The sequence below is a fragment of the Carlito syrichta genome, unplaced genomic scaffold, assembly GCF_000164805.1.
Source record: "Carlito syrichta isolate Samal-C Ts95f unplaced genomic scaffold, Tarsius_syrichta-2.0.1 Scaffold301997, whole genome shotgun sequence".
Classification (NCBI taxonomy): domain Eukaryota; kingdom Metazoa; phylum Chordata; class Mammalia; order Primates; family Tarsiidae; genus Carlito; species Carlito syrichta.
Window position 1 is genome coordinate 58,425 of NW_007246093.1, and position 9,767 is coordinate 68,191.

The window sequence follows — 9,767 nt, forward strand, 5'->3', positions numbered from 1 at the left end:
TAGTGGGAATCTGCCAGGGGAATGGGGGCACACCTCATCAACAAGGATACCTGCATAATAAACATCTGCATACCTAACCCTGAATTGTACCCCATATCTTTAAAATAAAAAATTAAAAGAGAAAAAAAAGAATAAGGGCTACTATTACAGCCACATCCACAGATATTACAACTGCTGCTACTATTATTACTGCTATTAGTATAAAAGCACTTCTCTGTTTAAAAGCACTTTTTAAAATATCCTTTTTTGTTACACACACCTACTGTATGTACCCTTTGAGGTAGGTAAGGCAGATATACTATCACCTTTTATTTGCAAGTAGAATAATAGAGTCTCAGAGCTATTAAGAAGCATACTAGCTCTCAATTAATTTGTAATTAATAGGAGATTACCAAGCAAAAAGGAAAAAATAAAATATATTCCAGGAAGAAAGAGAAGGGGGTAAAAATGACTGAGATATAAAAACCTTGGTCAGGAGAGGCAACTGGTTTTCAATGCCTAGAGTGTAATATAGAAGTGGAAGTTTTCCCATGACCTGTAAAAATGAGGTGTGCTTCCGTCCCCTAGATCTATCCAGCCTTCAAATATTTTGATGGCATTGGAGCAAAAACTGAGATCTGCAAAAACTAGTGGTTGGTGAAAGAATTCACAAGTCCTGTATTGCATATAAAATACATATGACAGTAAAGAATATCCAAATGTTGGGTATTTGGCACTGCCTCCAGCCCTCTGCCCAGATTGGGAAGGTCTTAAGCCTAAATACTCCCAAACTCAGAAGCGGATTTTTCTTAATGACTAGAGCTGATGACCTGACTCTGTTTCCAGATTCTAGTCCAGCCCCTAACAGAGGTTCTACCAAATGTAGGAGTTTTAATACTTTTCCAAGAGCAGAAATTATAGGGTTTTGGTGGAATTCAATAGTAACTTTTAGAGGCCTTATTTCAAAAACAAAATAATGGATAATTTTCCCCTAATCTATCAATGAATGAATACATTTTCCACCAGCCTATCTACTGCATGTACAACAACATTTCTGTCAGCAATGGACTGCATATATGAAGGTGTTCATAATATTATAATGCTGTATTTTTATTGTACCTTGTCTATATTTAGATATGTTTAGATATATAACTACTTACCATTGTGTTATAATTGCCTACAGCAGGCATTCCCAACCCCAGGGACCACAGACTGGTACTGATCCATCGCTTATTAGGAACTGAGCCAAGCAGTAAGAGGTGAGCAGTGGATGAGCAAGTAATGCTTTATCTGTATTTACTGCTGCTCCCCATCACTCACTTTACTACCTGAGCTCTATTTTCTGTCGGATCAGTGGTGGCATTAGATTCTCATAGGAGTGCAAACCCTTTTGTGAATTGCACATGTGAGGGATTTAGGTTGCATACTCCTTATGAGAATTTAATGTCTGATGATCCACATTCCCCCTAACTCTCATTCCCATTCACCCAGCCCCATTCACACCCCCAGCCCCATTCACAGAAAAATTTTCTTCTATAAAAGCAGTCGTTGCTGCCAAAATGGTTGGGGACTGCTGGCCTGCAGTATTCAGTACACTGACCTGCTGCATAGGTTTTTAGTCTAGGGCCAAAAGGCTATACCATATAATCTAGGTGTGTAGTAGGCTATCTTACCAGTTTGTGTAAGTACATCCTGTGATGTTCCCACAATGATGAAATTGCCTGATGCATTTCTAGAGTGTATTCCTATCGTTAAGCGGCACATGATTGTATTAGAAAGAGAAAACATACAGGATTCTTTTATTATTATTGTTATTATTATTATTATTATTTTTTTTTTTAGTTGGAGACTCACTCTGTCGCCCAGACTGGAGTGTAGTTGCCGCTTCCGGCCACCGCAGCCTCGAACTGCTGGGCTCCGGTGATCCTTCTGCCTCAGCCTTCCAAGTAACTGGAACTACAGGCGCGCGCTACCACACCCGGCTAATTTTTTATTTATTGTAGAGATGAGGTTTCGCCAAGTTGCCCAGGCAGGTCTTGAACCCGCGGGCTCAGGCAATCCACTCAGCCTCCCAAAGGTGTGGGATTACAGGCTGAGCCACCAAGCCCGGCTAACAAACAGGATTCTTAACAAATTGTGTTTTAGCAGGATATTTGAAAACGTTATTCGTGTCTCCTTCATGTAAATACAGCTTTGCTTTTAAGAAATAGCAGAAAGATCCAAAGGAACATAAATTGCTTCACCAAAAAGACACCTGTATATACATGTTTATTGCCACACTATTCATAGTAGCAAAAACATGGAACCAACCCTGCTGCCATTAAAAGTGAACTGGATTAAGAAAATATGGTACATTTACACAATGGAGTATTATACAGCCACAAAAAAGAACAAAATCATGACCTTCTCAGCAACATGGATGCAGTTGGAGAGCTTCATACTAAGTTGAACTATCACAGAAACAAAAATCTGAAAACTGCATGTTTTCACTCATAAGTAGGCCCTGAAAACCAGTCACATTACCACAAGGGTGGGATCAGCTGTGGACACTGCTAGAGGAGGGAGGAAAGGAAATGGGAAGGGAGGATGTCATAGCACAAAGGATACCGAGTCCACTTCTAGGGGGTGTGAGGGCCACCTAGAAGCCCAAATTTTGCCTACATGCAGCCCATTTATGTGGCAAATCTTCACATGTGCCCCATAGCTGTACGATAAATAAATAAATTACCAAAAAGTAAAAATAAATAGCAGGAGGTTTATGATATTCTCTGTTTAAAAACAATGGCCATACTCTACTAGATCCATCTGTTCCAGAAATAAGAAAATAGTTATATGAAGCTTCTGGGCTCTCAAACTCCATGTGAACATTTTTCCAAGGATCTCACAACAAGGGATAATGTGGAGTAATCTACACATCTGGTGGCTCCCCTACCCATATCCTCTTTCTGATAGGTGACAATGATTTATATCACAAAATCTCCCTACTCAGCCCTATGTAATTGGATCACAGATCTGTGTGGACTTCTGTAGCAGAGCATTGGCTATAATGAATGGTGAGTGTTAAAATATTTTAAATTCTCACCAGAGAGGTGGAAAGAGAAAGAGCAAAAAGTGAACACCAAAGCAGAATTCCTATAGTATGCCATAAATGCAAGTTGCCTGGACATGTCTCTTCCTTGTGATGAATCATAAGTTTGATGGAAGTGAGGATCCACACAAGCCCCACAAACCTTAGCCTGAAGGAAAAGAGAGTTGCAAGTCTTCATTTTCTCTTTACCACTCATAACCTAGAGATAGTAATTGCTTTCAGCAGCTGGGATTACAGTTTCTAGATAAACTGAATTCCCTGCACTTTAAACTTACGATATCAAGATTATTACACATGAGAAGAATGAAATGCAGTTTATATTTATTCTGACTTCTTCAATCTACAGATAAGAAAACTAAGGCCAAAAGAAAACTATATCAAGCAATAAACCTAAGTCTGTTTTGTGAAAAAAATTAAATTGACATATGTAAAAATCTTTGAATACATAATACATAGGCATTTTTAAATTTCAATTGTAAATCACCAACCACAAATGAGGTCACATTTAAGATTCAGCTTTTTCTAGAATATGTTTTATTTTGCATGTTTTTGCTTGCATATTATTACAATGCTTATTATAAATTTCTTATATCTTTGGACTCTTACTGTACTCAGAATCCAAACTCCAGCTGAGCACATAATATACAAGGATGAGGTGCTCAGGCTCCAAGGGAAGACAGTTAAGCTCGAAATCCCAGTTCTGCCATTCACTGGCTTTGTGACCTTTTGAATAATAATAGCAAAATATTAGTGACACATGTTCTAAGATCAGAAAATCATATAATGCTTTAAAATAATAACTTAAATTTATACATCACACTTTTTCTAAATCATCTATGATATAAGTAAGACATTTAACAGAAATGGTGTGATTTGTCATGCTGCCCTCTAGTGAAATGAAATTGTGTTATAGTAACCAAATTCCACTATAAGATTAGTTTTTATTCTATATAGATTTGACTATAACAAGGATTAAATCATGATCCCAGATATACACATAGAAAAGGATCTTTTACCCCTACGTTGGGGAGGGGACTCTTTTTTTTCTCTCTCTCTCTCTGCCTAATTTACTTTTAAATAAACTATATTTTCTAATCTAAAAAAAGAGAAAAAGACCTTTTAGCATGATTAAAACACAAAATAAATGTACATCATTTCCCCAATATTAACATAATAAAAGTTATGTGCATTAATTTCCAAATATAATAAATCAAGTTTAAAGAAATAAAAATATCTTTCCAAGGTTTTGCGCCAAGATTGTGACAAAACCTAGACTAAAAGCCAGATCCCTTCTCCTTCTGTTTTGTACAATTTCTTCAAGACTACATCATGGCCTTTTAAGTTATCACCTTAAAGTTATATGTCCCTGGTGGGGGTCCTTTGGAAAGAGAGAATAAAGCAATGCCAGTTATCAGTTCGCTTTAAAATATTGTAATATGGTCTCCACACAAAATAAAGAGTTGCCTGTCTTTATAATAATTGCTATATGAAAACCATTAGAAACACAAAAATGTTTTTTTTTTGCACTGTTGGCTTTTGAACTCATAAATTTATGAAACCATATCTTTTTCTATGCATCATTCACTTACTTCTTAAGCAAGTCCAAGAAAGAGAGAGATCTAAAGCAACCTTTGACAACACTCAAGCTCTCTATCTAAAAACAATGCAATCCGTTTTAGCTTCTAAAAGATGCATGTGGCCTCTGAGATATGTGTAATGCTTGTTTTTTTAGACTTCCAATATCCATATTGAATAGTAAGTTCTATAAGAGGTAAATATATTCTGGTTCTTTGCTTCTTTTCTTTGTATGAGGAATAGGTCTGAAAAACTTTACAACACATGGTCATTGCTTACTAAGCTTTATCCTCCCATTAAAAAGAAACTTGACTATTTGAATATGAACTCTGTCTAGAAATGTAAAATCATATTACAATATTTCTGTAGTCTCCTGCTGGTTGCCCTCACACTCTTTTCCTAAGCTTTAGCACACATTGAAGATAGCGATGTATATTACTCTGTTGGTGTCTCACTCTACAAGATAGATCATGTCAAATACCAAATTTGAAGTTTTCCCCATTAATGGGGATGTTCATCTAGGAATCAGACTCCCTGTATTCACTGATAGGCAAGATCAAGTCAGGTGGTAGAATCAAAAACAGAAGATCATTCAAGAAAATGCAGAGACATATCTGAATGTATCAGTCAGAAAGTACAAGTCCAAAAGATAAAGTCAAATCAGAAATTTCAAGGGACATGGAAAGGACCAATGAGATGGCTCTGTTAAATATTCTCCTATAGGTTTTTATTGTAGCTAGCTTCTATTGACCTAACCATTATATATAGCAGGTTGCTCCTCGGGTGCATTTCAAGGCAACACTTGGAAAAAAAATGGATGAAGGAAGGACAATGGATGCATTAATCCATGTAATCTATGAAGTGTGCATGCTGGAAAAAGGAATGGGAACAGCTATTCCTATGACTAGATGATGCCTAGCATGTGTTACCTATAGGATCAAGACAGTCTTAACATTCTCCTCAATTCAACTGAGGTTTAGAACAGGCTTTTTCCTAATGCTAGCTAAGCCTCTGACTTCTTTTCTTGACTCATTTATTTTAGAATCTTGAAATTATAAATTCTTCCTCTACTCTTTTTTGATGTAAGTATTTTAAAAGTTTCTTGCCAGTTTTACAACTCAGGAATATGTTTTTTTGAAAGCCTGGAAGCCATCCCTTTGCAATGTAATCATCAAGAGAGATAGTGCTCCTATCTCCCACTATCTATGGGAGGATAGGGGTCTAACTTAAATGGGCATCTTGCTCCAAATTGTAGAACAACCTCATGTGGCAAAGTTTTGAGAAGGCTTTCTTTTCTTTGGGCAAGACAATTAACAAACATGGATATCCCATTACCTCCCCCAATGTCAGTCCTTTGTTTCAGTAGAGTTCAGAGTGAGTTCTGGCCTCACTCCCCTGTTGTGATAGCTTTGAATAAAGTCTTCCTTGATTGTTCACCTTTGTCCAGTGAATTTTGCTTTGCTATAGGACAACTAGGAAAATTTTTTTAAAACTCATCTTAATAGGAAGATGAAGCAAATATACTTTTCCTGGTAAGTACAATTATTTATTCTGCTGACTACAACTAAAATTCCCGACGTTATATAAGAAGCAAACCTAAAATAATTATGAAAGGTGGAAAGATATCAGGATTCAAGGGACAGCATGATGGTGACTTTTCAGGGCTTACTTTTTGCCTCACATTCCACATTTGGAGCTGCAAAAGTCAGCAACCCAGAAATGGCAATAGGCACAGACAAAATAAACCCTAATGAACAAAAGGACTTAGAAAGGAGCTACCAAGAAAGGCAGAATACTTTAAAAAAATAATTGCTTTGATCTGCCAAATATCACAGAAAGAAACTGTAGTCCCACCTCCACTCAGATCAGCACAGGCCAAGCTGAGAGCCTAGATGTCCACCCTTCTTGGGCAGTAAGAAGGAACTGCAAACTCCCATGCTTATCACCTCCTCTCCTCCATTGCCACAATGGCATTAGAGAAGGCACAGTAGTGAGCCAGGAAATTTTATCTTCAGTAATGAGTCTCATTTACCTTCACTTCTGTAGTATTAATGGAGACCACATAAAGAACCCAGACTTCCATTCACACTCAGCAGCAATGAAACACAACTTACTCTCCCAGGTGGGATGGTGTCTGAAGAAGCCTAGTGAAGTCAGGACTTTACCTCTAATAGCAACACCTTTTACTCATTATGTCAGCAAAGGTCAAATGGGGAAAGACCTGTGCCAGCCAGCGAGGTATCAGTGGAGGCCTACTGAGGAGCCAGAATTCACATTTCTTGCTCAGCAGTATCAGCAGAACCCTCCTACCTCAAGCATCAATGAAGGCTGAGTAGGAGATATGAATATCTACCCTCACCTGGAAGTAATGAGGTAGCTCTCTCCATGCTTCTCCTGCCAGAACAATGTCAGAGGAAGACAACTAAAATATAAGGGTTCAATGAGATCGGACTCTTACAACATATGAGGGAGTATACCACAAAAGCTGGAATTTATTTATTAAAAACTGTGTATTTATTCTTATATGTTTAAACTTCAGTCACCTTCAAAGTACTCTTTGTTTGATGCAATACACCTATTGAGATGCTTTTTTCCACTGCTCCAAACAGTTTTTGACCTCATCAGTGTGGATGCATTTTAATGTCTCTGCCATTTTTTGTTTCTTCTTTTCCACCTCTGCAAAATGTTTCCCCTTGAGGACCTTTTTCATCCAGGGAAAACAAACAAACAAAAAAAGTCACTTGGCATGAGATTGGATGAATAGGAAGGGTGGAGGTATGCCATTTTCGGTCAAAAACTGATGAACATTCAGTGCGGTGCGGGCAGATGTGTTAACATGGTGGAAGAACCAGTCACCTGTTTGCCACACTTGGGATGTTTCGAATCATGATGCAACCTTCTCAAAATTTGCAGATAACTTTGATTGACTGATCTAGAGCAGCAAATTCCAAGTGTACTACAAGGGGCCTGCCCTCCAAAAGATAACTCTAGTTTTGGGGGCGTTCCCCCTCATAAGGTCCATGTTGTGCAGGCTTCAGTAGGATATTATTTGTCATACAAAGAACTAGGAATATCGTAACTTGAAAATAAAAAAATACAATTTGTGGCCATGTGCTCTTGGAGCTATGGCCAGGCCATATTTTCATAAGCTTTGGCCATCTCCCATCTCTTGGGGAGGTGAACATCCTCTTTTCTCTCTGTTTCTAATTTACTTTCTAAATAAACTTTTATAAAACTTATAAAATACATTTTCTAATCTAAAAAAAATACAATTTATATATTCTATACCAAGGTGAAGTGGATGTCAATGTCAAAATTGTCTGATAAATAATTCAAAGTAGTCATCGTGAAACTATTTCAACAAGCCATTATAAACATCTTTTAACAAATAAAGGAACCTGGTCCCAGCCCCAGGTCCAGCCTCCTGAACTGGCCTGGCCCCAGCAGCACCAGCATCGCTTCAGTGCATAGTGGCAACTGACTTCCCCGTTCACGATCTGCTGAGACCCGTGAGCCCCACCCGCGGTTATCAACATCCACAATGCCAGGCCAGAGGACCCAGTGACCATGCAGCACTGCCACTTCCTCTGTCTGCCCAAGGACTACCAGATGTAATACTATTTCTACCCTGCCCTCTCCTGGCCAGAGTTGTCTTACATTGCCGAGGCTAAGAGTGGGAAGATTGTGGGTATGTCCGGGCCAAAAATGGAGGAGGACCCAGAGGACGTGCTCCACAGACATATCATTTTGCTAGCTGTGAAGCGTTCCCACCGGCGCCTTGGCCTGACCTGGAAGCTGATGGACCAGGCCTCTGCAGCCATGATAGACAACTTCAAGGCCAAATACATCTCCCTGCATGTCAGGAAGAGTAACCGGGCAGCTCTGCACCTCTGTTCCAACACCCACAACTTTCAGATCAGTGAGGTGGGGCCCCAACACTATGCAGACCAGGTATGAGTGGGCCATGAAGCATAATCTCACCTAGGTGGCTGAGGAGCTGAGGTGACACCTGGAGCTGAAGGAAAAGGGTAGGCACGTGATACTGGGTGCCATCGAGAACCGGGTGGAGAGCCAAGGCAACTCATTTCTGGGCTTGGGAGAGGCCTGTCATGAAGAGAAGGGGCCTGATGGCTGGCAATTGTGGTGGGGACAGCAAGGACCTCAGCGAGGTCAGTGAGACCACAGCGAGCACAGACGCCAGAGACAGCTCAGAGGCCTCTGACTCAGTCTCCTAGAGCCTGCCCCATCCTGTCCTTGCCCCATGAACTTTCACAATAAATTTTGCCCCATGGACCTGGGAGGAAAATAAATAAGTAAAAGAAATAAAAACACAGAAATTCTCATGAAAGAAATAGAAAGTTCCAGCAAAGAAATAGTATAAAAGTAGCCAAATGAACTTTTTTTGTTTGTTTGAGTCAGTGTCTCACTCTGTCACCCAAGTTGGAGTGCAATGATGCAGTTACAGCTACTGTAGCCTTGAACTGCTGGGCTCAGGCAATCCTTCTACCTTAGCCTTTCAAGTAGCACAAACAGTTAATTTTGTGATTTATTGTACGGAAGAGATCTTGCAGTGTTGCCCAGGCTGGTCTCGAACTCCTGGGTTCAGACAATCCTTTCACCTTGGCTTCCCAAAGTGAAGAGATTACAGCTGTGAACCATGGGACCTGGTCCAAAAGTGCATTTTATAATTAAAAATAAATAAATACATACATACATAAATACATAACTTAATGAATGTCCTCAGTGAAGAGGACAGAGGGGAAAAAAATTCCGTGAACTGGAATAAAGAACAATAGCAATTGCCCAGCCTGAACAACAGGGAGAAAATAGACAAGAAAAGATGAACAAAACTTCAGGAACAAGTGGGTCTATAACTAAAGACGTATTATTTATGTCCTTAGATCTGTAAGGCCAATAGAAAAGAAATAGAACTAAAAAGTACTCGAGGAAATATTGGCTGAAAACTTCTAAATATGACAAAAGAAATAAAGCTACAGATTCAAGAAACGTGTTAAACCCCACATAGGATTAACCCAAAGAAGATATCCGCACTAAGTCACATCATAGTCAAACTTTGGCAAACTAAATATAAAGGAAAAAATCTTGAAAGTAATCAGAGAGAAAT

At 39.0% G+C, this 9,767-nt stretch overlaps 1 pseudogene; it reads left to right on the forward strand.

Annotated features, from left to right (window-relative positions):
- Positions 1 to 8,156: 8,156 nt before the first annotated feature.
- LOC103258171 lies at positions 8,157 to 8,877 on the forward strand (annotated as a pseudogene).
- The last annotated feature ends 890 nt before the right edge of the window (positions 8,878 to 9,767 follow it).